This window comes from Falco peregrinus, chromosome 8, assembly GCF_023634155.1.
Source record: "Falco peregrinus isolate bFalPer1 chromosome 8, bFalPer1.pri, whole genome shotgun sequence".
NCBI classification, from domain to species: Eukaryota; Metazoa; Chordata; class Aves; order Falconiformes; family Falconidae; genus Falco; species Falco peregrinus.
The window spans coordinates 17,732,712-17,759,797 of NC_073728.1; the positions used below are offsets into that span (position 1 = coordinate 17,732,712).

Here is a 27,086-nt window from a genome sequence, read left to right on the forward strand (position 1 = left end):
GAATGATTTCTAACATGTTTCTAGATTGTCTGTTTTCATTTGCCAAAACTGCTTAAATAAATGAAGGCTAAAGTAGTCCATTACATTTATTCAGTATTGTAGAAGATTTTGGATTTTTAATACTTAGTAAACCTTGACTTGTATTAGTGTGTCTAAATGTATTGGCAGCACTACTCAAATTCAGTCTAAAACTTCTCTTCTCTTTAGTTAGTTACAAGTTTTGAAATTAGGTGATAAAATCTAGAAGTTTTATCACCTAATTGGCTTACAAATCTAAAGGTTTATTTATCCTAGCTGTATCCGGTCTTATTGCATTGAAAAATTTAAAAAAAAAAATTCAAAAAAAGAACAGAACTTCAGTGCTGAAGTTTGCAATGCATGTTTAAATAACGTGTTATATCTACTCTGAATTGATGTGAATTAAGTATGTATCGTTGCTGCGTGCTTTTTTCATAGTCATGCCTATGCAAAGATACACCAAAATCTGCATAATGTGAGAAATTGTATTTGCACACATCCTAGAATATTTCCTAATAATCCTCTTTTCTCAATATAATTCACATTTTTTAAAAGTATACGTTTCTTAGAGTAACAGCTCTTTTTCCCCCCCTCTGCCTTTGAATCCTTACAATACCAGCTGCACCTTTTTTTGGGGGATTTGATGTAGTTGATGAACATTTGCAGGCTTTATGATTGTGGTAATGAAATTTAATTCATTACTTCCATAAGATTTATGTAGTCAGTTAATATACAGCTGATCAGAATTACATAGCATTTAGAAAACTTCTTTGCTGTTATTCCTAAAAAAATTTATACTGCATTAATCTAGATTAACTGAAGGGGAGCTGAAAGGTTATGTATAGTACTAATTTACTTAATTATCTGTGTTTGAGGTACAAGTAGTATAGGCTATTTCCATTGATTTACCATATTTATAACTCCTAAGACTGAGAGTTCCAGAAATCATAGGATTGTCATTTTTCCCAGCCAGCATGTGTAATGCATGCCCATCTTTCTTAATCAGAACAAAGAGCTGAATTAATTCCAAAATTATTTATAAAATAAACTTTGAAAACACAATATTTTTATGCTATTTCATTGCTGTCCAAATAGTGGGGGATAGTTCCCCTTGCAGTTGTTGCTGTTGAAAATCAGTTTCTTCCTGGATAAACATTCATGTTGCTTTTATCACATTATGCGCATTCCTGTATAACTAAAATGTGAATTTATTCATATGCATTAAGCTAGCTTTCATTTGAATTTCCAAAGAATATTAGTATACTGTGTAGCATGTTTTCTGAATTCTTTTACAAGCACTTAAGTAAATTTGATTAAGCAGGTACTCCATTATGACAGGTTATGTGCTATTGAAAGGATGGGAGAAATCTTGAAAGTAAAGAAATTTAAAAAGACATTTGCACATCTGACTGTATCTGTTAAGTTTCCCACATTTTTTTCCCCGCATTCTTACTTTTGGTGTCTTATGTTCATAGTAGTAGTAACCTCAGTATCCTGGTAAAAATATTGTGTGTCCATTTTGCGTTTTGGCAGTCAGGGTGGCTTCCCAGTGGTAGAGGGCACAAGACAGTACTGATTTTACAGGGTGCTTTAAAACCAGGCTCAGGGAGTGTGGGATCACAGACAGTGGGAAGGAACATGGTTACAGGCCAAAATAAAGATTATGTAGAAAATATGTAATATTTCTGTAGCCCAGATATGTAGTGCTGTTGCTTTTTCACAAACTGTACAGTATAAATAGATTAAATACTAATCCCCTCAGAAACCACCTGCCTAGCTACCAGGGGGTGATATTCCTTAAAATAGTTCATTAAAAGGTGTATGGTGGCAAACAGGGTGACCATTAGACAGAAGTTTCCGGTGTCGGGGTGGCATAAGGAGTGATCTGCTTGTGAGAAACGAATGAGTTGATGCTTGTGTTAGTGATGGAAAGATTGGTGATGGAGATAGACTGCTTTGCAAAGGGCCTTCAGCATGTAAACATAAGCTATGCTAGTGCTTATCATCGTCTGATGAGAGCTGTCCCACCACTAGCTCATGCATGCCAGTTTTGGTGGCGCCTGGCATCCAAGCCCCTCCTTCAGTCTGTGCTGTAGGTTTGTTCAGGACAGGTTACCATTGCCTGCATTTCAAGAGAATCCACTTTGTGCGCTTCTGGTTAATGAATTAACATAAAACTTAATGTAGACTTTCATTCTGGCTGAATGTCCAGATGCTGTCTTCCATTATCTGAGCTTTATTTTCCCATTCTCTTCAGCAAGCTGTGCATTGCCCAGGCTTGACTGGGATGTTGTGTATACTGAACAAGGCCGTACAGCAGTGCAGTCCCACCAGATGCAAGAAATGGCACTCTAGTCAAAACCAGAACACTGACACCTTGCAAAGCAAACCATAAGTTAAACTGCAACCAGGGTAAATATTTGATTAAAAAGGAACCAGTGTGGAGACGTATGTGCTGTAGAGACTTATTAGCCATATCTGAAAAGAGCCCAGAAGGACAACCCTATTGATTTTATTCTTATCTTGACGACCTTGTAGTTTGAGTTAATGGTTTCTAAACTTGACTGAAGAACTTGCAGGACAGTCCTTTTTGTGTCTAGTCAAGGAGAAAGGAAAGTAATGTAGAGCTGAAAAACAGACTCTTAGGATTTTATTCAACCTAAATCTTTAATGTGTATGTTAATTTGCATGGCTGCAGAATCAACAAGAACATTGTATTTGTATAATCTAGACAAGACTGAAATGTAGTTCATCTGTGTTAAATTATATATTTCACTTAATAATCTGGAAGTCATTTGGAACTGCAGTAGGCATACTTACTCTTACCTAATAGAAACTCTTGATGAAGCTACATTTTGAGGAGAAGGGGAAAAAGAATTGGGTCTTACTGATCTAGAAGCCAAGCTGTTTCTCGCTGTGGCATTCATGGTGTGGCTTCAAAGGAAGAATACTTTTATGCATATCTGTGGATTCATTTATCTAGTGAGGAAGCTGCTCTACTTTTGGGAAAGTAGGGGTGCAAAATCATCTGAGGGAATGATTTTTTTGTGACAGATCATTAATTGATTTTAAAATTGTCCTGGCTTCTGTAAATCCAGACAAAAGCGAGTATGCAGCATTTCATGTGACTGATACTAAGATAAATCCCAATTTTCAGTTCCCACATGGCATAGCGAACTTCGCTTTCATACAGAATGTTGTTAAAACTTGGATACTGGGTGTTTTATAGATTAAGAGGTTGTTGCTCTCTTGTAAATGTTAACTATCAGAGCAGTCTGCATAAGATCAAGAGGCACTGAGGGATAACGTAATTACAGTTTTCCAAACAGCTATCTGTTTCAGAATAAAGATTCACGATAAGAAAAAATCAGAGACAATAGATCTCATAGTTTCAGCATAATTAAGATTTTTGCCAGTAGCTATTATGGGAAAATGTTCTTAAATATTTTGCCCTTACCCCTTTGAAAGATTTGATGTTAGATGAGCATGATTTTAATTCAGCAGCTACTTTATTAAGCAAAAGCAGCTCTGATTCCCAAACTTGTAGCCGACCAGAGCTATAATTACCATATTTAATTACTTTTTTTTTTTGGCTTTCCTCATGGAAAGCTTCTTTAGTCAATCCAGATGAGGGGAAGTTATGTTAAAGCACAAAATGTTTTGTTCTTACTAAAAAGTTGAGAAAACCCCAGAAACTACATAATTATAGAAAATATTAAAAAAATTCAAATTAGGTTTGAGCACTGTGCTTTGTTATGATTTAAATTATGTAGATATGTCTGCTCTTGGGAGCTTACATAGTAGTATCATCTTCAGTAAGATGGTTAAGCATGTTTAAGCATGTCCTCTGTTTTGTACAGGCAAGTACAAAAACAAAAAAAACCCCAAACTTATAGAAGGTATAAAGGGTGGCAAAAAGCTTGTATTTTTACAATTATTTTTGTTTTGGTTCCACTGAGCTTAATAGCAGTATCTAGAGGCTTCTGTATAAAAATTCCATCTATTGTGAGCAGTGCTAAAGCTCCATTTTTAATGATGTTGACAATTAAATATTTGACCTCTGAAATTTGTTTGCATGTTTGAAATTTTTTTGGCCATTTTGGCCACCTGAGCACACTGCTAGCCTGAGTTCAGCCAGCCATCACCCAGCACCCCCAGGTCCTTTTCAGCCACTCTTCCCCAAGCCTGTAGCACTGCGTGGGGTTGTTGTGACCCCAGTGCAATGTAATAGGAAATTATTTAAATAAAACTAGTGGTCAATATTGCAATAATAAAGTTCACATGAGTAAGGTAATTTTTTTAAAAGTAAGTTTTTTCCAACTTGGATATCTGTCTTCCTTAAAAAGTAGATATGAGGTTGCAAGAACATGTTATTTTGGTGCTAGTTTTTACGTAACTATAATCCTGGTCAGCCAGCCTTCCCATATAAGAATAAAAGGTTATATGAAGGATTGAGACAAAGCTGCTCTGGCTCTTCTTTGCATCCTAAGTTTCATTTGTCTCCTTAGTCAGTTTTTCTCTTGTCAGGGGCCAGAAATGCTAACTGATAGAAATGAACACGAAGTGGGAGGGGTAGACAGAAGAATGCTTATGTGACTGTTCAGAGGTATCCAAGAATAAAGTACTGAATTACTGTTTTGCTGATTTCTTAATGTGGATGTGTTCATATTTCACAGTTCTGGTGCTGCTAATCTTTAATTATGGGAGACAATTGCTTGGCTGCAGGTCCAATTTATTTCCAAAGAGGGCAAAAAAATTCTGTAGGAGTCCTTTTCTAGGTTCAGGAGGTACCCACCTCTTTCTTGTGATGTATTTGAGAATGGCAGCCTTGTGCAGATTAACCCACTGAAGAGACAATGTGCTCTGGGACAAGACTGATACTGGTCTGTATACTTCCCACTGGTTTTGAAAGATGAAAAGTTCTTGGCTTCTAGGATTTGAGGACGTTGAATGCATTACATGGGCTTTTCCTTTTCCTTTCTGTGAATTACACATTTCTTTTTGCTTTGTATATAAGCATCTTGAAACCTATACTTCTTTCTAAAGCAGTTGTTTTCTCATATTTTTAATGGTTTGGGATGCCAAATTAAACACTCATTTACCTGTATGTGTGATGGTGTTTTCTGTAGAAGTCCAGCTTTTAAAATAAGAAATCAAATTCCATTTTACTCTTTCTCAAGTTTCTCTTTAAGGAGCTACTTTTTTGAAGAAAAATCTAAAGGGGGGTGTTATTTTTATGTAAAAAATGTGAAATTGATACGAGGAAACCTAAGGATAAGTTATCCTAAGATCAACCATTTCTGCTCATCTACTGTCTTGTTTATATACTGAGTAGTCATTAAATTTTTCTTTGAAATCGGTGAAATGAAGAATATACCTGACATACTCAGTAGAACAATGGGCATGGAGACCTAGAAGTATGTGCAAAATACAAAAATAATAAAATAATAACCTGCTTAAATAATTACAGATAGGGAGTGGATGAGCTTGCTTCTTATGCTGCCCCTTTACGCTTCACTAAGTGAAGGCACATGGTAAGGTTCTTATTTTAACTGGTGATGCTGTAGTGCAGACAGCAAGCCCTAAACTACCTCATTAATCCATTCCCAGACAATACAGATATTTATGTATATTGCAGGAGGACATGAAAATGAGATTAAAAATACAGTCCACCATTATTCATCAGCCTTTAAAATGAGATAGTATGACCTAGCCTTGTAGGCTGCTCTGTACAGCCGTATTTCTACATGCTCATCATGTCTGCCAAGCACCTGAGGGGAGCATCCCGGGAAAGTAGAAACCTTCCAAATTAGTGACCTGGAGTAGTGCACGTCAGAGTAGCAGGGCTGAGTTACGGGTAGTCGATAGACTAGTCAGAAGTTTTGGGAAAGAAGAAGCAGGTAACTTCTCTATCCCAAATTCATAACGCTAAAGCATGCTTATATTCTTCACTAGCCTGACTTGAAGACGTGAACAAAGGGCTTTAATGTCACTGTTGTTTGTAGGAAGGTGCTGGCTCCATCTGCTGCCCGGTAGGGCTTTTAACAGGTCCTGGAGTCTCCGTTTCACTAGTATCTTGATCTTGGTGCAGTAATTGAGGACTCGGGGTGGGCATAGAACAGTTCTTTTTCACTGTGATTCTATCAAATGCTTGATGCTGGCCCGAGGGTTTTTGGAGCAGTTAATAAGAACAATAAGGGAATTTGTCCATATTAAAAAAAAAAGGGGGGGGGGGGAATGGGGGGGGAAAGAAGGGAATTATGTCATTCCTATAATTTAATCATTTACATGTATATAATCAGTTTATTATATCATTCGTTGCTAGAGGATACGTAGAAGTTACCTTATTGTTAAATATATTGATAATCATTGTGATGTAACTTATCTTTTCCAGGTGTTTGGTATAGTTCTACAGCTGTCAAAATGTGCAGACTTAAAAAACTGACTCATTCACAGAAACTGGTCCTCTGCTCATGTCAGCTAAAACTTGCTTTTCTAAATGCTAAGCTTTCTATTTAAGAAAACAACTACTATGAATTTATTAACTGAAAAATACTGTGTGATCTCCATCACCTTTTTCCTGAGCTCAAGAGGCCAGGCATAACTAGGGAAGTGAGTGATTTAGGAATAACTTGGTACATTGGAAAAGAGGAAGCTGATGACAAGACTTCAGATGAAGTTTTGATTTATTTGGAGGACTTTTTCAAGGAGTCAGAAAAACCTTTATATGTTTAAGAGACAATCTAAACTATCTCTAATTTCTATTAAACTGTATTTAAGTGGTGTTAGGTGCCTCAATGCTCTAAATGGCTAAAGGAAGTGCTGGCTGTGCTGTGGAATCCATCTCACTCACCTGGTTTTAGTTCATCTGTTCCTGAATATTTGTGTTTCATTGTGCGGCAGCAGATGAAGCTTCCTTAGCAAGCTGGCTTGCTCAACAAAATGTTTCTGGTAGTATCACTTACAAGCAGGACAGATGTAAGCCTCATCCATGTTAGTAGGCCTTGCCCATAATTTTTGTTAGGAAACTGGCCTGTCATGGCAGCTTAAATTAATACTGTATAAGCAAGTGTATTTGCAGTTGTTGTGGTTCAGTACCATTCATTTAAAAGAGGGCTTGGGTTGAGATTTCTTTTAAGGGTACCTCAGACTTAAACTAAGGTGAAGCTGAAGGATTGCAAGTCCCAGAAAGACAGCTGGCCCAGTTTTCCAAGGACACAGTATCTGCAGTTTCTTTTGGTTTCTGTGTAGTTTCAGAGGCTCAGTGCTTTCAGAAACTGGGTTGAGTGGCAGATAATAGCGAAATAGCCCTCAGGAGTGATCACCAGATTAGGAAAAGATTAGTAAAATGGCTTTACACTTTGGATATTTTTATTTAGATAATAATGCTATTGAAATAATCTAATTTGAATGAGATTTTTATTTGAAAAAATTCACATGCATGTTGGTTATATTAAAAAAAAAAAAAAGTCTTGTGATGCTTGTCTGTTTTCTGTATGACAATTAAAAACTCGGGCATAAATCTGCATCCTGTCAGGCACAGCAGTGCTTTGTCAAAAAGGTGGCAGACTGCAGTGCTATGAATCTGTTGAAGAACATACTAATTCATTTCAAGAAGATCAGTGAAAATACACGCCATTCTGATTGAGCTTCAATCTATGATTAATGAAATTACTTCAGTCTATGATTAATTAAATTAGGTTGCTTGAAAATTCATAACAGGTGCCTGGAACGACCTTACTTAATGCTATCAGTGCTTTAAATGTCTCCGGAGAGCTTGGATTAGCTGACTTGAGTACCCTGTTAAAGAAAGTATGTCCTATGTGAACAAGTTGTCCCAAAGGAATAAAATTGGTATGTCTTAGATGGCCTGGAGGAGATACATACCTAAATGCATGTGATAAAAGGCAGTTAGGGTATCATATAAGAAGCTTAGAGGTTAAAATTGCAAGATTAGTATTTTATCCAGATTATAAAGAGTGTCGTGTATACATTGCAAATAACCTTCTTTGAGGAAATCTTACTGAGTGTAATGTGATTCAGAGATAATATTTCAAGATGAAGTAATTGCTCTGAGATGTCGCTGTGATTTTTGAGCTGTAGCAACATACCCTACACAATTCATGTGATGCTTTTAGAAGTGTTAGCTTTGGAAGCTGCAGAGCAAACTGTTGGAATTTTCCATCAGAAGGGTATAGGTGGAGGTCTGACAGTGAAGCCGCTTCTGTGGCGCTGTTCTTGGAGTCAGTGAAGGGCTGTTTTTCTTCCATCCAAAGTCTGGAAATTTTCAGCCAACCTTCTGTATATCTTGCACTTGTTCATACACAGATTTGGGAGCATATGCTTATATTCATAGTAGATATAAATACTTGTGGAGTCAGAGTAACATTCAAACAACTGTGTGCATCTGTGAACCCACAAACCTTTGGGGATGGATTTTAACAGGTGTAAATCTGCTTCGAGTTCTGATGTGTCTGTACAGGTGCCATCTCTGCAAAGCCCATGCACACAATTCAGTGACTTTGTAGAAAGAGAAGGCTGGCTGCCAAGAAAAATTAACTCCGTTGTCATGTGTCAGCTAAGCAGTTTAATTGGCTTTCACACCTAAGGCTGAAATAAAAACAAGCTACTGCTTGTCATCATGCTCTGAGAGCCTGGTCTCTCTGTAGAGTAACGCACATCCATCTGCTTCAGAGGGAATTTATTACAACAGACTCTGCCCTACTACACTGGAATTCAGCTACCTGACCCTGGAAACAATCCCCTTGTGTAGTGCAGAGCCCTTGGTCATCTTCTCACACACATCTTCCATGTCCAAAATAACCCTGACATGGATTCTCCTGTGCTGAGCGGCTCCATTCCTTACAGCTTTCTCCCTTCCAATGATCTACAATGTAGCTATGCTGATGCAAGAGTGCGTGCTTTCCAGTTGGCTTTGAAGTGGGTGCCATTGATCTGATGTATTGCAGAAATACTGGAACAGAGGCTTCAGAATGAAATATTGTGCAAACCCCAGGAAAAAAACAAACCAAAACCACACCAGCTGCTAACTCAAGCAGCACCAAAGAGGAAAAGGATTCAATGTGCAAGAAGAAAAAAAAGGAAGAGAGGCCAGTATCATCTTAGTTATGCACAGTGTTGTGAGAATTAAGTAAAGAAAGGATAGATGGAAAGACCATGAAAAGAAAAGCTGAGAGAAAGTGGCAAATAGAGAGGAAAGACTGAAGGGAAGGGAGTCTGGGGAATGAGCAAATCCTTTCCAACTTGAAGAGGCTGTGTGGGAGAAGACTGGAGCCAATACACAGTCCACAGAACAGACATCTCACTTCCCATTTACAGAGTATGGGTAGAAATTGTGTTTCTCAGATTGTATCGGTTAAGCAACTCAGCCCCTAAAGGCAAGAGACTTTCCTCAGCATCTGTTTTACAACCCTGGATTAACACAAATGCTGAAGAGAGTTGCACTGTGTCATACTTAAGTCCTGTTGAAACTCATTTGTTAGAACTAGACTGTACAACCCTCCAGCCCTGCATTTTATCAGAAGTGTTTTCATCTGTAGAAGCTTCCTGTTGGGCCCTACCATTAGATGAGAATGTCCATTTGGGGTGGAGGTGGGGGGAAGTTAAAATCTGAACAGAAAGAAATACTGGTATCTCAGGTAAGTCTGCCAGTAAGATCCCCTAATGAGTGATCTTTGAGGCAGAGATGGTGTTTCTTGACATGATTTCATGTCCTTTTCTGTTTCTTCTTGCATTAGGGTGTTACTCTTTTCATAACCCAGCGCTCAGAATGTAATTTGGGGCCATTACAAGCACAAATTTGATCAAGTCAGTGGCTAAATGCTGTCATCAGCTCTGAGTATTATTTACAAAGTCCTGTCCTGCCAAAAATGTGAACTTTAAATTGATCGATGTGTCATTATCTCCTTGAACTGATTTATTTCATTTACATTTTTATCTTTTTTTTTCTCTTTGCTGTGCTGCTGCTTTTAATTTAAAACTTTTTCAGAAAGAGAAAGGGCAAAGGAATAATTTTTGTGAGATGGTCCTTAAAACAGGATTAACGTAGTTTGAGCTGTTAGCCAGTATTAGAATATACTTGGATGTATTGTTTGTTTCTTATGGCTTCATTCTCTCAGTAAAGCTGTCTTGACACTTCCTGCCTATGTTCAACCTTTTTGGCATATCAGTCCTTGCAAACAGTATGCAGATTTTTCTTTTTAATAATTTTGAAGACTCTTAGAGTTATTGGAAAGATTTGAATGTATTTTCAAACTAAATAATGGCTCAGAAAGCTGTTTTAAACTTACTTTTTCATGTCAGTGCATATGTCTGGGTTTTTTTATCATTAATCTAACATTCTTTGACTGTGACCTAGTCTGCTTACATTTATGTAGTATGAATTGATGATTGGTTTGCTAACATCTATTATCCCTTAACAACAGAGAGAAGCATGCTGATACAAAAAAAATAAATCTGAATGGAACTTTTCATTGTTCCTTTCCCGTAGCCTTTACCGTATTTTCATATTTCTGATGTCAAACAGGTGGCTTTCATGATACAATACGTATGTAATAGATATAATTAAAAATCATCAAGCATCATAAAAAAAAAAAAAAGACTTGCAGCTGCTTAAGCTCTGTGATTCGCTGTTGTTCACATTATTTAGGAATTCTTTATCATTAACGTTATGATGAATGTATATTTATTTGAATTTTGGAAGCAAAAGCTGAGGGAGACACACATATAACTGTTGAAGTTTTGCCATTTCTACATATACCATTTTTTCACTTCTAAATTTTTCTGAATGTTAGAAAGCAGGCTGCTATTATTGCTGTTTGACACTAATCTCTACAGAAGTCCAAAGTGCTGTATTTTGGACTTCTGGAAGGATGATTTGCTTTGTGCTCAGGCTGAAAATACAGCACATCTACATACACTGTCCATTTTTCTTCAATCACATCCTGACAGTACAATTTTTTTTGTTTCTGAACATGAACCAAAATATAAACATGTTATATTACAGTCTACTAGGGAGACTTATCTGTATCAAAGCAATCTGGGGACAGAGAATGGACATAGAAAGAAGTCTAAACACCATGTTTTGTGTAGACATTGATGGATTTTAGGTGACTTTTATTCCTTATTAAAACTTGTTAGCCAGAGATAAGAAGTAACCTATTACAAGTACTCAAAATACCACTTCTCCAGCATCCACACGTGAGAGAGAGATGCTAGGGAAATACAGAGGAAGGGGAAATTTAAAGCATGAACTTAGGGTTAAAAGACGCCACCTGAGTATCTTACAGTTGACCTGTATGTCAACTCTTTATTCTTTGACTACAGGAGCTGCTTGTGAATGAGACCGGAGTGCACTTGCCCTCAGATGACCTCCCTAAGAGGCCTTTCCTTTCTTGTTGCTCCTACAGTCCTAGTGTGATGCGCTCGTGCTCGCTCTCTTCCCCTTAATTAGGTTTGTGGTAGTTGGTGCCACATTTGCAGTGAATGATGTACCAGCTTGTCTTCTGGAAGGTCAGCACCTGATAGCTAGCTGGAAAAATACGCATTTGCTTTTGTCACGTTTAATTTACCATTGTTCTTCGCCTAATTTACTTCCATTTTTCCTTTCTTTCCATCTCTCCTCAATGCCTTCTGCTATCTTATAAGATTTTGCCCTTTCATTCCATTCTTCTCTCACATATTATACAGTGTTTTAGGTTTTTTTTTGTCTTTTTCTTCTTTCTTTTCCAGCACCTATCCTTACACTTGTTGCTTCTTCAGCTCTTTAGCACCATCTATAATGCAATAGCTGCATGATCACCTCAGAGTGGTGCTCCAAGAAGTGCTGTCCTGCTTTCCACTTCACCCACATCATCCCTCTTGTGTTTGTACCTGCTGTGCTTTCAGAAGCATGTTCCTGCCCTCATAGCCAAAAATGCCATCACACTGGCAGTGTGATGGGGCCATATCTGTGCTGTAGCAGCACTGATTATGGGTCTCTGAAAAGGCCTTCTTGGACAAAATAAAAACCAAGGGATGCCCAAAATCTTGGGGACAGTGGGCGTTAGTACAGTAAATGAGAGTTAATAGTGGTTTTAAAAGGAGGGGAAGAGAGATCTGTAGTGAAAACTGTGACTTCTTGTGTCTTGGAGATCACGTTTTAACGTGAGCTAGAGGGCAGGCTAAAATGTTAAAACTGTAATGAATGAGTTCTAAGACCTTCCTCTGCAACCAAAGGCAAACTGGTCGTCTGTGAGACTGGCTGTTACATACTGTTGGGAGGGAGAGGGAAACAGAAGGGAGCTACAGTGTGTTGAACTGTCTAGGTGTTTAAACCTGAGCGTGCTAGTGTAGAGGCTAATGGCTTTAGTAAGGAGCCATCAAACATTGCCAGAAAAGAGGCATTACAGTCATTGAACACGTGGACCAAGTGGGGGAAACATGCCTGCCACTTTTGGGGGGGCGGGGGGGATATAGTCATTGCCATTTTGTCTTGCCTTAAATGTATATACTTACTACGTGCTTACAGAACACGTGAAACACTTCTGCAGTTAACTGTGAAGTTTTAAAAAAATAAATCCTTCAGACATCACAGAAAATACAAGCATTAGTATTATTGTCAGCGTGAGAGAACGTAGTATTTACTTGGGAATACTGGTCATCTTGCTAAGTCATCAGAGTCTGTATAAAACCTACATAAAGTTTCATAGAGGTTTGATGTTGCCAATCCCAAGTGTGCAATGAGAATGAGTCACATCTTCCAAGATCACAAGATTTGCTTAAAAATCAGAGAGGTTTATTTTTAATTGGCTTTCATTTTTATTTGCCTTTTTATGTCAAAGCTGACTCATTTTTTCCACTGTTTTTCTCTGATCATTATGGCTAGAAATGCCCATTCCCTTTTTATTTTATTTTATTTTTTTTTTAATAAAAAGAGAAGGAAGGGACTTTTAACAATACCAAATATTTCAGGACATGTAACAAAGTCGTGTAATTGCTGCCAGGTCATGTTGGCAGGGTAATTATCAGAGTAATCCCCCCTTTTAGTAAAAAGAATGAAGAGTAGAACATTGTAGAATAAAATAAGATTAAGCTAAAGTTTCATATGTGTGGTTTTAAGTAACCCATAGTCACGCCCTAGAGAAGAGTGTCGTCACTGGAACAATATGTTTTATTAAGGACTGGGTACAAAATTCATCTGGTCACAAAAATTTTGTCTAGTATTTCTAGGTATGTGGAAGTTTGTTCCAAATAGTTTTTCAAAGTCCTGTTTTACCCCTCCTCCCATCCCTTTACATCTATAAAAACAAAACAAAGAAATCAAGTAAATCTTAACTCTATACATTTAAGGGAAGGCACCAAGGTGGAAGGGTTATATGTAGTTTCTTCCATGATCTTCAGTTTAGTTTCTCCATGAGGAATTATCTGACGTTACTGCAACTGCAAATTGCATCAGATAAAAGTCTGTCCTTAATGCACTTGGATTTCTTTCCTTCTTCACCTCCCCCGTCACCTTTTTTTTTTAAATTATTTTTATTTTTTTTATTTTACAACTCTTTCTATCACTTAATCTTACTAGGATACTTTTGGGAAATTTCTTTTGAAGAGTCAGAAGTTCCTCACAGACCCCAGCTGCGTTGTACTGACACAGCACATCCCAAAGTGAAGAGATATGCAGGGCATGGGCATCTCGTTTGGTTAGAAATCTATGGTTTGAGTCCCAGCTTTCAGATGATGTGTCTTTTGCTTTTATAATAGGAAGAGGGTGTGTTTTTTTTCTCTTCATAGCAGAGGCTAATTTTAATTGTGAAAAAACAGTCTGGTGGATTTTAGTGGACAGTAGGTACTTGCTATGGTAGCAGCAGTGTTGTAAATGTTTTTATTCTGTGTCCAAATTAATTTTGTAGGTAACTTTTGAGCTAAACAAAAAATCCCAAACAGACTCTGCTGTTATTTCTTTAAAGGAAGACTTCTATCAGAGGAAACAAGTTCAGCTGTAATGTAATCAAGCAGTATGGAAAGATGGGGCATTTGCTTTTGCAAAACACTAATTTAGCCTGCCACTTAAATTTTCCTTGATACACTGTGTTACTGTATTACTCTAAGTAATGCAGTAGTTCTGTAGGGAATCTTTCCCTTGGTCAAAGATAGGCAACTGTTTTTACACAGTTGCAGTTTAAACAGGACAGATGTAGTAAAATATGTAACTTTAAAACTTTAGTGATTACTCTTTTTTTTTTTTTTTTTTTAATGGTTTTGTTACCTCAAATTAAGGTGGCAGCAGCTACTGCCTGTTTTTGCATCTCTTCCACATAGTCTGAAGAGGTATCATTCACCAATGAGAGTGAAGTAAAGTGTCCCAGCAGTTTTATGGGGCAAGGCATATTTCTCAGCAGCTCAAGTTCAAACCCTACTCAAAACCTGCACCAAGTCAAAAAGGAGCTTGTGAGAAAGTTCCCTTTGCAAGATCTATTGTGCAAAACTTTCTATTCTACTGGACGAACTGTAGAAGAGAAACATGCTTCTGGGTAAGTAATTCCATGTGGAGGTTAAAATCTGTCTTTCCACTAACTGCATAATAGAACAGTGTATGCTTGCTCCAGCTGTATGGAAGGAGAAATACATGCACTGTTTTGCTGATTTATTTTTAATAGCAATCCATTAGTGAAAGCTGTACTCATTTGCTGTAGTTTAGGAACTGACTGGTCAAATTAGGAAACATTAGCACTGTAGGTGCCTGTGATCTATTTTTATTATTTTTTTTAGATACTTTTTATCTTTAGGTAAACTACATCAGAGAAATACAAATGCCAAAATCAGCATTTGAACTTTATCTTTCCCCCCCCCCCCCCCCGTTCAGATGGTAATCATGACATTTTCTGAAGGAAGGCTATAAATGAAAATTCTTGTTAGTAAGCCCATTGGAAGAATGTATTTCTTAAATATTAAAATAAATTTGTTTCTTATTTCTGAGTATGCTGATGGCTTACTGTAAAAATTTAATGCTTGATTATTTTATGTCTTTAATTTCCTTTTAGTATTATGCTGCTAAATCCTGTTCACAGATATTAGGTTATATAATAGTTTCAATAACCATAAATAGTAATAGCATTTGAAATAGGGAATACCTTCATGTGTACTTTAAAGAACAACTTCAAATTATTTAGCTTATGAAATGTTAATGTGTTGCAGATTACACTGTACTGCTTAGCTGCAATGTTAAAAATGTCCATGATGCATTCAGAAAATTCCTCTTAGGATGCCTTGTTAGGTTGACAGCATAAATGCTCTCCTGCTGCCCTTGCCCTCCAAGTCCTGTTTATAGTTAGGCGATTAGCTTGTAGAACACATTTGGTTGTTTTTCTGTTGTTTTTTCTTTGTGGTGGTTTTGGGTTGGGTTTTTTTTTTTTTTTTTTTCATACAAGGCAACCTTGTCTGGAGGAATGTCATTGGTAGTTTTTTTAAGATGTTAAAATAAATACTAATAAAATGCTTATTTTGAATTAGTATTATGAAATAAATACTAATAAAATGCTGTGAACTGAGTGTTACAAAATACTTTCTGCTCAGTGTAAGTACTATCTTTGGACTGTGGCAAATTCCATTTCATAGGATTCCAATGCTTTTAAAACTACTTCTTTTACCTTTCTTTAAACTAAAAATTATGTCTATCCATTGACCATAATTTTTGGTTATTGTCACCTTGTTTTAACTTTATAAAGGCATGAAAATGTCCTGGGGAGATGTTTTTCTTAGGCAGAATTGAGGATTAGTACAGTATTTAATCTAGTTAAATCGTTCAGATTCCAGCAAATTACATTGCATGTTTGTAGGTGCTTCAGGACTGCAAATACAGCTATTTCATAAACATTTATCTCTTCTTCTCTTTCTCTTCATATATGTGTCTGTGGCATTGTTCTTATGTTTTATTTGATGATTATAGTTTTTACAGTTTGGGTGCTGAATTCTTTGTGGTAGGGAAATGCTCTCTGAGTTTTCTAGACCTTTGCTTCTCTATGTCATTTTGTGTATTCAGATAATAGTCATGATAATAACTTGCTGTGCAGCAAAGAAATACATGTTGTAAAAGGTTTTAACAGAGAAGTCAATGTGAGAAATATGGTGATTTGGTTGTTCCTGTTGCTGACTTCCATGATTTCAGCATTCTGTATTTAGAAATGTATTAATTCTTTCTGAACTTGGAGCAGTCCACATCATCCATGCTGCCTTTAGGGTGCTAAGTTAAACATCACTAGTCATAATTTTCCTGTGCTACCATTATCATGGTATTGTCTAGATTTGCACTTATCTTTGGTTTTCCAGTGTGGCTCATCTGATAGCCCACAGAATGTGGCAGGCTGCTGTATGTTGTCCATAGCAAATGGCTACCAGGCAGCTCAGACAACCCCCAGATCTTGGGATGTTCCTGACTACCGGGAGCTAAGGCATAGGCAATGAGCAGTCCATGCTCTTCAGGCATTGTCTGTCTGCTGCTCTTGGCCAGTGGATGGCAAGTCCAAGCTGACATTGTCCTGGCAAAATGGCTTGCAAGTGGAGAGGGAGAAATGAGAGTCCAAAACCTGATGTCAAACCTTTGGAGACTGTTGCAATGTGATGAAAACAGTAGAGAAAATTCCATCTATCCAGAAACTGTAAAAAACAAAACAAAACCCCCAAATATCCACCAAAAAAAAAAATCAACAAAAAACCCCCACAAACGCCCTGCCCCTAACACCCCCCATCCTCAAAAAAAAAAACCCCACTGCAACCAACCAAAAAAACCCCCACTTTAGCTCATAAGAGCTGCTTCATACAGACCATGCAGCTCTGATAAGCTGAGAAAGGGATTCTGTTGAGAAAGAAAGCCCAATAAAACTTGGAAGCTTGTGCACCAAAGATGACATGAATTTTGGCATGAGCTGAGCACCACAACTGCTGCCAGATGAGGAAAAATATCTAACCCTTTCTGGTGGCAGTGGCTATCATTGACCCTACTTTTGGGAAAGAAGATGTAGGGCTCTGAGTCATAGGGGCAAAAGGCAGCAATCGGGGTCAGAAAGGGTCCTCAAGAGGGGGTGTTTGAACAGGACTCTGAAGTACAAAAGTACTACACCATCACCTTCCCAATTATATTTCCTAATGATAGTGATCTAAAAAGCTTTATCTGTAGGAAATATGAAACCAGCTTTACAAGTAAGCAAGAATTTTGGTAATGGGCAGTGCACAAATAAAATCTGCGTCCTAGATGCATGTACAGATTTCTTGATTTGGCAAACAGATATTTGGGTTTTTTCAGCACTTGACAATTTGGCCTTTAGGGAAAAGATGCTTTTATGTGCTGTAATACTAAAATGCAGTTTAAAGTCATTATATTGTATAACTGTAGGGAACATCAAGATCTTTTGGAATGACTTATTCAAATTTCCTTATAGTCGATGGTGTATATTTGAATAAATTCAGGAAAAATTAATCTTAAGCTGTTTCTATCCAGTACTGCTTTAAAGAAACAGCAAAATATAATCATTTCGTCACTTAAAGCTGCTTAAACCTTCAGGGGGAAAAGGGTTACTACTTAAATTTCAGATGAAAGGAGTGTTTTGTGAATTCATCTGTGTCATGTATTCATACCTGAATTAAAATGAGCCATGATGTACTGCACTTTCTCGGGAGCATTACATAAACTTCCTTGTTCTAAATCACGCAGAAGTTTGAAATGTGCAAACAGAACTGAAAGAGACTTTGCAGTAGTTTCTCCACAAGCAGGAAGCCTAATATTTACGCAACATCCAATAGTGGACACAGACACAAGCAGTACTCTCTCCTACAAAACTTGGTTTAACTGGTAAAAGAAGGTAGGATCTATCTGAACAACAACTTTTTACAGTTGGGGATGGGTTTGGCTTGAATTCTGCGGAACATTGTTGGCCAAGGTTCGGAGTTGTGCAATTAAAACAAGGGATTGTTTAGAAGTATGTTATATTTGGAATAGTTTTCTCCTGCTTTAATTTCTGGGATTTTGATCAGGTCTTTCATTAGCGTTTTTATGAGACACTGAAGATTAGCAGAGGAAAATTCTGATCCTGATACAGCTTGCTTTGGCATAGATCAGGAGTTTATTTATGTATGATTTACTTATACCTGCCTGTAATCCTTTGCTGTAATGTTTATTCCTGTTTGTCCTCTGCGCCTTTAGGCAGAAGTTCTGCCTCACTGTGGGCAGATAGGCAAAGGGGAGCAAGAACAAAACTGACCTCAGTGCAACCGGAATGGCACAAGAAGGTACAGAGGACAGTATGCTTATTATTTCTTGTTATTGTCTGATCTACAGGGCTAATAATATCGTGTGATGATAAAAGCTGGCAATTTTCAATTCAAGCGAAAAGTTGCTGAATCCAGGAACTTGTAAGAGGAAGTTAAACCTGTCTTGGTTCCTCTTGTTTCCAACATCCTTCTTGCGAAGACTCTGAAGAATGTTGTTCCCTATGTTCTGTGGGTAGGAGCAATTTCTAACTGCATGTGCTGCCTGGCTGTCCTCATAGCCCTGGGGGAAACCTGTCCATTGGAAGGAGAGGAGGTAGCAAGTATTGAGACAAAGTGCTAAATTTCAGTTTTGAGAGTAGACGTTTTGCTCTCTTACCCTGGTGTTTTTTTCACAACTCAAATGGGTGTAAGTGACCAAGTGTGTGACGGTTGTGGGTATGGCATGAGCTTTAGAAGTAGCATGGTCCTTTCTGAGATTGGTTATAGAATTTTTGTAGGTTGTTGAAATCTCCCTGGGGTAGGAACTGATGATTTTTAACAGCTCAGAAGGTATATCACTAATTCAAAGACTAGGTGGACAGCCTTAGGATATTCTTCCAGATATCCATGGACAACCGAAATGTGAGAAGTTCCTCAGAAAAATTTTAAGAATCCTTCGCAAAGGAAGCATCAGGTAATCCTAACTGGGCAATGTCTACCAGTTTTTCTTTGTTCAAGCATATATGCCCTCCAGTTATTTATAATAGATGTTCTCAGAAGTGACTTGAAATTTAAAACAATAATAAAAATTTAAACTAAATGAGGAAGAGTTCAACTAATAAACTGACAATTTACAAGCTACTGAAAAATAGGATCTTACCATAAAAAGTAGCATACAAACCCCCTAGTCATTCTAAATGTGTTGCCTGTTGTAGTAGTAATACAAGCCAGACAGTGAAGATCAGCTTATACTATGAAACCAATCTAATTTTGTGGTCTTTGTGATTGAAATCTCTGTTTTATTAGGTAATTTCATTAACAGTTATTACCAAAAAGAAATGTATCTCAGACTTGCACATTTCAAAGGACAGTGATCAGCAAAGCACTTCTATATACACCCTTTGGGGACAGAACCAAACTGATGTCCAGTGTTCCCTGATAAAGCAGATTCCTTTAATTGAAGAGGTAATGATTGACATAACAGTGATAAGTGCAGTTATCGACAGGTGATGAGGCATCTCACCAGCATTTACAAGGTACTTCCTGTAGGTTATTTTCAAAACCCACCTGGTGGCTGACTCACCTCCATGTCTATGCAGAGCTCCATTTGGTATCGCTTTCTTATTTAACATCTTGCTTGCATGGGTGTGCTCTTGTGGTACTAGAATAAAAAAGACTTTCATATGTATCTAAATAATATTCTGAAGTAATTTTAAATTTTTTCCTCTGTTTTTACCAGATATTTAGACAGTAACAAATATATGTCCTTAGTGATGCTGTGCTTTGTACTAAAATGAAGTTGATGACTAAAGAATCAGATTGTTCTTTCAAGATTTTACTGGGGAATCTGAAGAAAAAGAGAGCTTTAAGAAAGGAAGAAAGAAAATTTTGTTTTGAACTATTCCTCTTTGTTATTCTACAACAATACATGCACTGTTAAATGTCAAGACATTTCCTCGATGCAAAAGAATACTCAAGTTCATCTCACCATATCTTGCTCCTTGTTACGTGCATTATTCTTGCTCACGGAAGCATGCAGTCATACCTTTTACCGTATTACACAAACCACCATATTACTTAACAACTAGGATAGTATCTGCCCTAAGCCTTTAGAAAAGCCTATTTTGATTGATTAAGAAAATGCTAATAAAAGTAAAAATGCAAAACAAAGCACTGCCCCCAAAAATCCCTAAACTGATCACATGCTTCTATAGTTGTCTTCAATTTAGAACACTTCTTGTTCGTTGTTGTAAATAAACCAAAATATAATACACCCTTGCATATAATATATAATTACTAAAATAGAATTGTCACTATTACAGACACTAGAGACTTAAATTACTTTTATGTTACTTAAGATTACTTAGGGATACAGTCCTACAGCGTTCTTAGGAAAGTAGCTGTTGCTGACATGTATCAGGAGGCCTTCATGAAACTGGGCATAAAGGACTGAATGAAATAATTATGGCAAAAGACTAATGAGTCAGCCTTAGACCAGCTTTTCCTTTAGAAAGTGTAATATATTTAAAAAGCAATATCCAGTGAGAACTTTAAAGATATGAAAAGATAGTGTTCTACATTCCTTCCTTCATTTATTTATTTATTTAGCTAGCTATTTTTGGTAGCCTGTGTCTTAAGAGTAAATACAGAATTAGAAGACTTCTGAAAAGGTGGCTAATTCTTAATCCCAGAAAAGTAGCTAAAGCATCTAAAGCATTGTTTTTCCCAGAATTCCACCTTGAATGAGTTTGAAAGTATTTTGGAGGTTCCATGATACTAAACCCAAATTTTATTCTCTCTTTTTTTTAAGATTGAATTTAAGAGGATCATGTAGATGGGAGATTGTTTGGCAATAGCTTCCAAGGTTATTCTTAGATTGATTCATGTGCTTTGTCTCCTGTGTGAAAATTAATGTTTGTTGATATTAACTGCTTTTTAGTGACTTGAGATACCGTATATTAATGTCTGTCACCATGTCATGGTGGCACAGATGAAAATTTGGTAGAAATGTCAGTAATAGGTCTAAAGATAGTTCTGAAAAGTTCTTTGAAAAGCTACTGCCAACTTCCTGAAATGACAGGTAGTAGCGCAGCAGAACAAGGCGGCAGCCCTGCCTTGTGTGTGGGTGAGGTTATCTCTGACAAAGAACAGAAGCACTGAATGTATGAGTAAATCATAGCAAAATCATGGCTGACTAGAAAGCACGGGTTTTGTCCCTTTTGAGAGTTGAATATTAATCTAGCTATAGGATGTTGACTTACGAACTTTTAAAAGTTACTTATGAAAAGAAGGTTGCAAGCCCTAAAGAAATAGCAGTAGTTCAAAGATCTTAATTTGAACATCCCTACATGTATTTCATAGCTATTCAGTTTTTCGCTAAGTATGAAATACTTCATAGGAATTCATGAATTCTCTCCTGAAAAGTAACATCCATAGCTAAAGGTCTTCCTAAATCCCTGATCTCTTCCTTCACGTGTTCTTGCAAAACCAAGAAGCTGCATTTAGTTTAATCCAAAAGTCTGTCTGTTTTATCTTGGGTAGTCTCAAATCTCTAGAACTTGGTAAAATGCTTCTCTGTAAGTAAAGGATTTGTTGGTTAGAATGCCTGGGGAGAGAGACCATTTTGGAGAGGTACATTTTAAAACTTCCAATTTCTGGGTAAGTGTGAGTCAGCAGTGAGGCTGAGAAGGAAAATTGTCTGAGCAAAGTATTTGCAATTTTTTAATATGCTTCCTGAAACTGTAGGGGGGAAGAGACGTCAGAACAGGATTGTGGTAGAGAATTATGGAAGCAGCGGGGTTTCCTCTGTATTGTTTTTTTTTCCAGGTACAGTCAAGATCAGACTAGGGATATCACTAACAGTGGGAAGAGATACTTTACTCCAGGCTTGCTTAGAACTATAGGAACCTAAGGGCACTATAGACATGAAAAGATATTAATTCAAAGTGTTCAAAGCTTTTGAAAAAACAGGAATAAGAACAGATTCAAACCTGCAGTTTAACTGATAAAGTAATTCCTATGCTTATGTGATTCTGATGGCACTGAAAGGATAGCTGTTCATCCAGTAAAAAATAGAGGAGTTGCTTGGAGGTAAAGGAGTAGGGTGTCCATCTCTTTCTCTGTGGTCTTGTAGTTTATGGTATGTGCTGAGCTATAAAGCTGAGTGACCAGGTTTTACAAGATTCCTTGTGAATGTTGTTTTTTACCCTCAAACTGTCAGCTTGTAATGCTGGTTTTGTTGGAAGTTTTGCCGCTCACTGCAGTAGAATGAGGAGTTGGCTTCTGAAGTGGTGTATTGTATTTCTGACAAGCTTTAAAACAAAAGGCTCAGCAGCATCTCCACTGCCTATCAGTTGCCTAATGTACTGCAGGTCAGGCTGTCGTGGGGTGTGTGCTTCATCTCAAAGTGTCTTGTGGCTGGCTTGCACAGCCTTTTTTTTTTTTTTACCCATGCAAATCCTCTGAGGCTAGTGGAATTAAGCTAATGGACAAGACCATATGTGAGATTAGAAATAGGCTCAGCAATCCACAGAATCTGGTCTTTGTCCAATTTACATGAAATATAAGTAAAATCTTAGAAGGGGGGGCATTTTCATTTTGGTTCTGCATCTTGAGTGCAAGGGAGTCCATGGGGAGTGATGTGTGGTTTATGATTAAGTAGAACTCCAGCTATAGAACAAAATCAGTTTTTCACTGAGCATACTCAATAGTAAAAGATATACTTTAAGATCAGCAATGATAGAGACTAAATGATTACTCTGTGGCTCTGTGCTCTTTAAATTTTACAGTTATGGTAATTATCACATTTGAAATACTTTTAATGAGTTTTAATATTAAAAATACAAATGAAACAAAAGTGAAATTGATACTGAAATGTGAGAATAGGCTGCATGCACGAATTTCATTATTTTCTGATCTCTCTTTAGAAGTCCTAAGGTATTTGGCTTTCCTGACTTTCCCGTGGGACGTTCTCCTTTTGCTTTAATGGATAGGTTGTTTTGGATATTGGTTTTCCCAATATTAAGCCTTAGCAATACTGTATATTTCTTCTGTCCCATCAATCCTAATCATGCTTCAGTGTATCAAATTGAGGGACATTCTTTGCTTATGCCTCAAACATTTGTGATGCAGTGAGGGGTACAGATATTCTTTACCTTTTAAATTAGTCCTAATAATAGCAGTAGGGATGGTGTTTTATGTTTGTGTTTCAGGGTTTTAATAACCTCATTAAAATCGTTATTTCAAAATTGTCTATATCTAGTCAACTCAGAGATACCTTTTGAATAATGCTTTTCCTGCAGTGGAGTTAGTCTGTGATTCCTGTCCTGGTCACCAGGTTCATAAAGGTGAGATTTGTTATGCTGCCATTTGGTTATTGCTGTTCCTTTGTGTGGAGTAACCTTGGAGTTACTTTTAGAGGCATACTCTGTGCATATGTGGTGCTTTGCAACATTAGTTAGATGACATGAGAGGTCTTTAAGCCAGATGCTTACTTCTAGCAGCTGTAAATGGTATCAGTTTACTGTGTTAGCTGTCTGCTCTTGGGACATTAAGAACAGCGTTATTTTACTTTTTGAGTCCCTGTTCAAGCTTGGCCATTGAGAAATAGTATCAGATAATGAAAGGGGTGGGATCCTATTACAGCTTAATAACAGTAAAACAAACAAGCAAACAAAACCAACTCAATAACCCTTTTTCTTCCTCTTCAGGAATCCAGTTAAATTAAAGACTTACTATACTGTAGTGATACTTAAGAAGATAGTAATAGTCTTGATATTTCAAAGATATGTTACTGGGATCTGAGTAGCTCTTTGAGTTAAAAGAAATGAGCAGGTTTTGTGGACTTGGGAGGGTGAGCTGATTACAGAAAAACTAACCACAGAACAAACAATAAATTTTTGTAGTATTTTGTCTACACAGGAAAGATTCATTCAAATACATTTAATGTGTTGAATCCTTAAACCTAGGGATTTATTTTGCTTATAGTTGGAGATATAGTTGTAAGATTTGGGAAATCCTTCTGTTAAGCTATTTGAGAAGTACCTTGAGATGTAGTTACGCAAGTCTAACAAAAATGGGGATCTCAGCACCATCTTTTCTTTTTAAATTCTTTTAAAATTAAACAAAGGAAAGACTTCTACTTGAGAGGAATTGCTTCTTGTAAATCCGAACATCAGGGATTGAAATCCTGGACCCTTAGAGCAAGGAAAGTCTAAGAAATACTAAGCAGCATAACAGTTTCTACAAAGTCAGTGTTTTATACCCAATTGTGAGTCATTCGGTACTTAAAGATTATATAATACCGTCAATTATGAATACAAATGCAGGGGACTTTTAAGACCTTTCATCAGTATTTAAAAACCATGATACCCTAAGGATGAATTCCCTAAACGCGAGCATGAATAATGGAGTATTTGATACTGACCTCTGAGAAAATACACAAACTCCTATTAAATTGAATCTGGAACAATTCTTAACACCACAAGAAACAAAATGGTGAAAGATGGACTTACTGGAAGGGCGGCAATGTTTCTTAATTTGAGCTGTTGCAAGGATGTTGCATGGTGGCTGTGACAGTTTTACTGTGCTCTGCCCAGAGGCCTTTGCTCTGAGCAGCTGTGCAGCATCTCTCTGCCAGACTTCTTGAGGGGAAGGCTTCCTGCATCTGTGCCTTCACACCAAGGAATCCCTCCTCTCACTAAGGTGCAGTGAGGAAGTACTAAGCTAATATAGCAAGATGACAGTTAAGTCTGCTTTTTGTTTTTATTGCTAGAAGCTGCTAGATGATCTGTGGGTGTGTATGCCAGTTTTTGTATCATTCTTCATTTTCGTACTTTGATTGGATCCCTTCTAAAACTTCGTTTGACCCCTATTTACTGTTCATTTTAAATGCATTTCTTCCTTTGCACTTGAGAAGTCCAAGTATCCTACTCCTTCACCCCCCAGTTTATCTAGATATTGTCCTTCTTTAAGATATCTGAGCTAGAAACATAGGAGCTGAAATCCTAGGCAAACCTCTACCACTGCACATCAACTGTCTATAATTATCTCAGGGCATTAATTTTTTTCTTTTTTTTTTTTTTAGATCTAGTTGTCCTGTGAAAGAAAGACTCATATTTTGTCTGAGAAAATTGTGTATCTGTTTTTTTTTTTACTTAAGTAGGTCCTTAAATGAATTAGGGTAGACTTCACATAGATGCTGGTGCAGTGTCTCTCACAAGGAATTTGTGTGACTAGCTATTAAGCTTTAAATGCACACCCTTATTTCTTAATGTCTGAATATATGTTAATCTTCAAATGCAACTTGACCTTGAAGTTATCAGTTTCTTGCTTTATTTATTTTTGAGTCCCATCTGGAATTTTTTTCATTGAACAATCTTTTCTAAAAGTTTCCCCCCCTCTAAAATGGTCTTTCTATATAATCTTTTGAATTGAAGCCTTTTATTTCCTGCCCCATCACATGTTTCTTTAAATTGTGTTTCAGAGAAGATTTTTCTCTCCCAAGGTGGGAGCAGTTCCAAATATATTTGATAAAAAAATGCCAGTGGGACTGAGCTGAGGCTGCCACTCAGCTGTTCTCCTTTTCCCATTCAGTTTTACCTAGTTTCATGGTGCGTGGACTTCTTTCCCTTCCATTTGGGCTTGACTGTGTGGGCACAAGGATCAGAAACTTCACCATTTTGTTAGCAGATTTACCTTCTTCCTTCATCCCTTACTTGTAGAGATATGTGGAATTGGGCTTGGCAACCTGTCAGAAGTGATGTGCCAGGCTGCATTTTTCTGTCTGTAGCTGGAGACCGGCGTGTTGGCTCAGCCTCGTCAGAAATGGGCAGCTGCTGCAGTGTTGGTGGGGTGATGCCCAAGTCCCAGCCCTCTGCTGGCCCGGACTGATGCACTTCCCAAGGGGAGGTTGTGTACTTTTATCAGGCATCCCAGTCACAGGCTCTTGGTGCCTCTGAATAGGGTGTCATAAGGGGACAGCACTCTTTTTGGAAGGAGTTGTGTCTTGCTGGGCATCTGCCCAGGTTACTTGCTTAAGCTGTGCAATCTCTCTGTGACTGGACAAGCCTGGAGCGCAGGACCTGCTGACATAAAACTGAGGTTGGAATAATGAAACTCCTGAGTGGGCAAGGAGCTTATTTAAAATATTGTCTTGTCCTCTCTTTGATGAGGTTGGTCTTACGTTTTCACTTCTCTTTGCTGTTGAGATCATTTGTATCATGTCCCTTAGACCTTAGGATTGCATATGAGTGCTGGGATGCTGAATTAGATAACTGTAATAAAAGCTTTTCATCATTGTCTGTCCTCTTCTCCCTCAAGTAATAGAAAAATATTTGCTCAAAAGAACAAAAAAGTAGTGTTCTTTCAGAATATTAGTTCCACTTTAAGCACCTTTGCTATAGATCAGAGAATTTGTAAAACTGGGATCAATCTGTGTGTTTAATTTCAGCTTATCAATAGAATGTTCTCACTCAGCTGGAAACTTCCAAGCTAGAAGAACAGACCTCCGCTGTCACAGCCTGCCTGTTCTTTCATATATTAGCATTTAATATTTTTGCTCCTGTGAGCTCCTAAGTCAATTCAAGGCTTCTTAGCAAAAGCAGATTTTGTCCAATGTGAGTGAAAGATCATAAATCCTCAGTGTGAAGTATTCTTTCTGAAGTGTCAACAAAATGTATTTTGGCACAGAGGCTGAGTTGTTGAAAGCTGTGGGTTTGCAAGAGGCTTCTGTAGAGGTAAAAGGAGTCACAAGTGGGATGTCAAGGCTGTAGGGAGCAAAGGCAGGGAGGGCAGAGGGAATTCAGTGACTTCGAAAGGGTGTGCAGGAGTCATTCAGCAGGGTGGTCTGGTGAAGGAGGAGGAAGAGTCATCTTTATCTCAGTCTTCTTCCTCCTACTCTAGTGCATTATCCCGTACCACCTCCTGTCCTGCTATAATATTTCCTCCTGACTGTATTTTCCTGCACCTCGTGGTAACAGGCAAGTCAGCATCTGCTCCTGGGGCAGGAAAATGAGGGGTTAAAACTGGTCCTGCTGCTGAGGAAGGATCAGGCATCAGCCCCTGGGAATAGGTTTTGTGCTCTTGCTGCCACTGAGGTGTTGGAAGAA

The 27,086-nt window shown here is 37.6% G+C and overlaps 1 protein-coding gene across 8 annotated transcripts in view; it reads left to right on the top strand.

The window, feature by feature from the left end:
- ZNF385B (zinc finger protein 385B) overlaps positions 1-27,086 on the top strand; it is a 168,241-nt gene that overhangs the window by 60,067 nt on the left and 81,088 nt on the right. Inside the window, exons 1-2 of one of the 8 annotated variants that reach the window (XM_027786156.2) lie at positions 17,805-17,870; positions 18,347-18,511. The exons of 5 other annotated variants lie outside the window; for them this stretch is intronic. The gene's annotated coding sequence lies outside the window, so the exon portion shown is untranslated. Of the gene's footprint in view, positions 1-17,804; positions 17,871-18,346; positions 18,512-18,931; positions 18,953-27,086 lie in introns of those variants that run through there. 2 more of the 8 variants (XM_055812345.1, XM_055812348.1) reach the window with 2 other exon arrangements.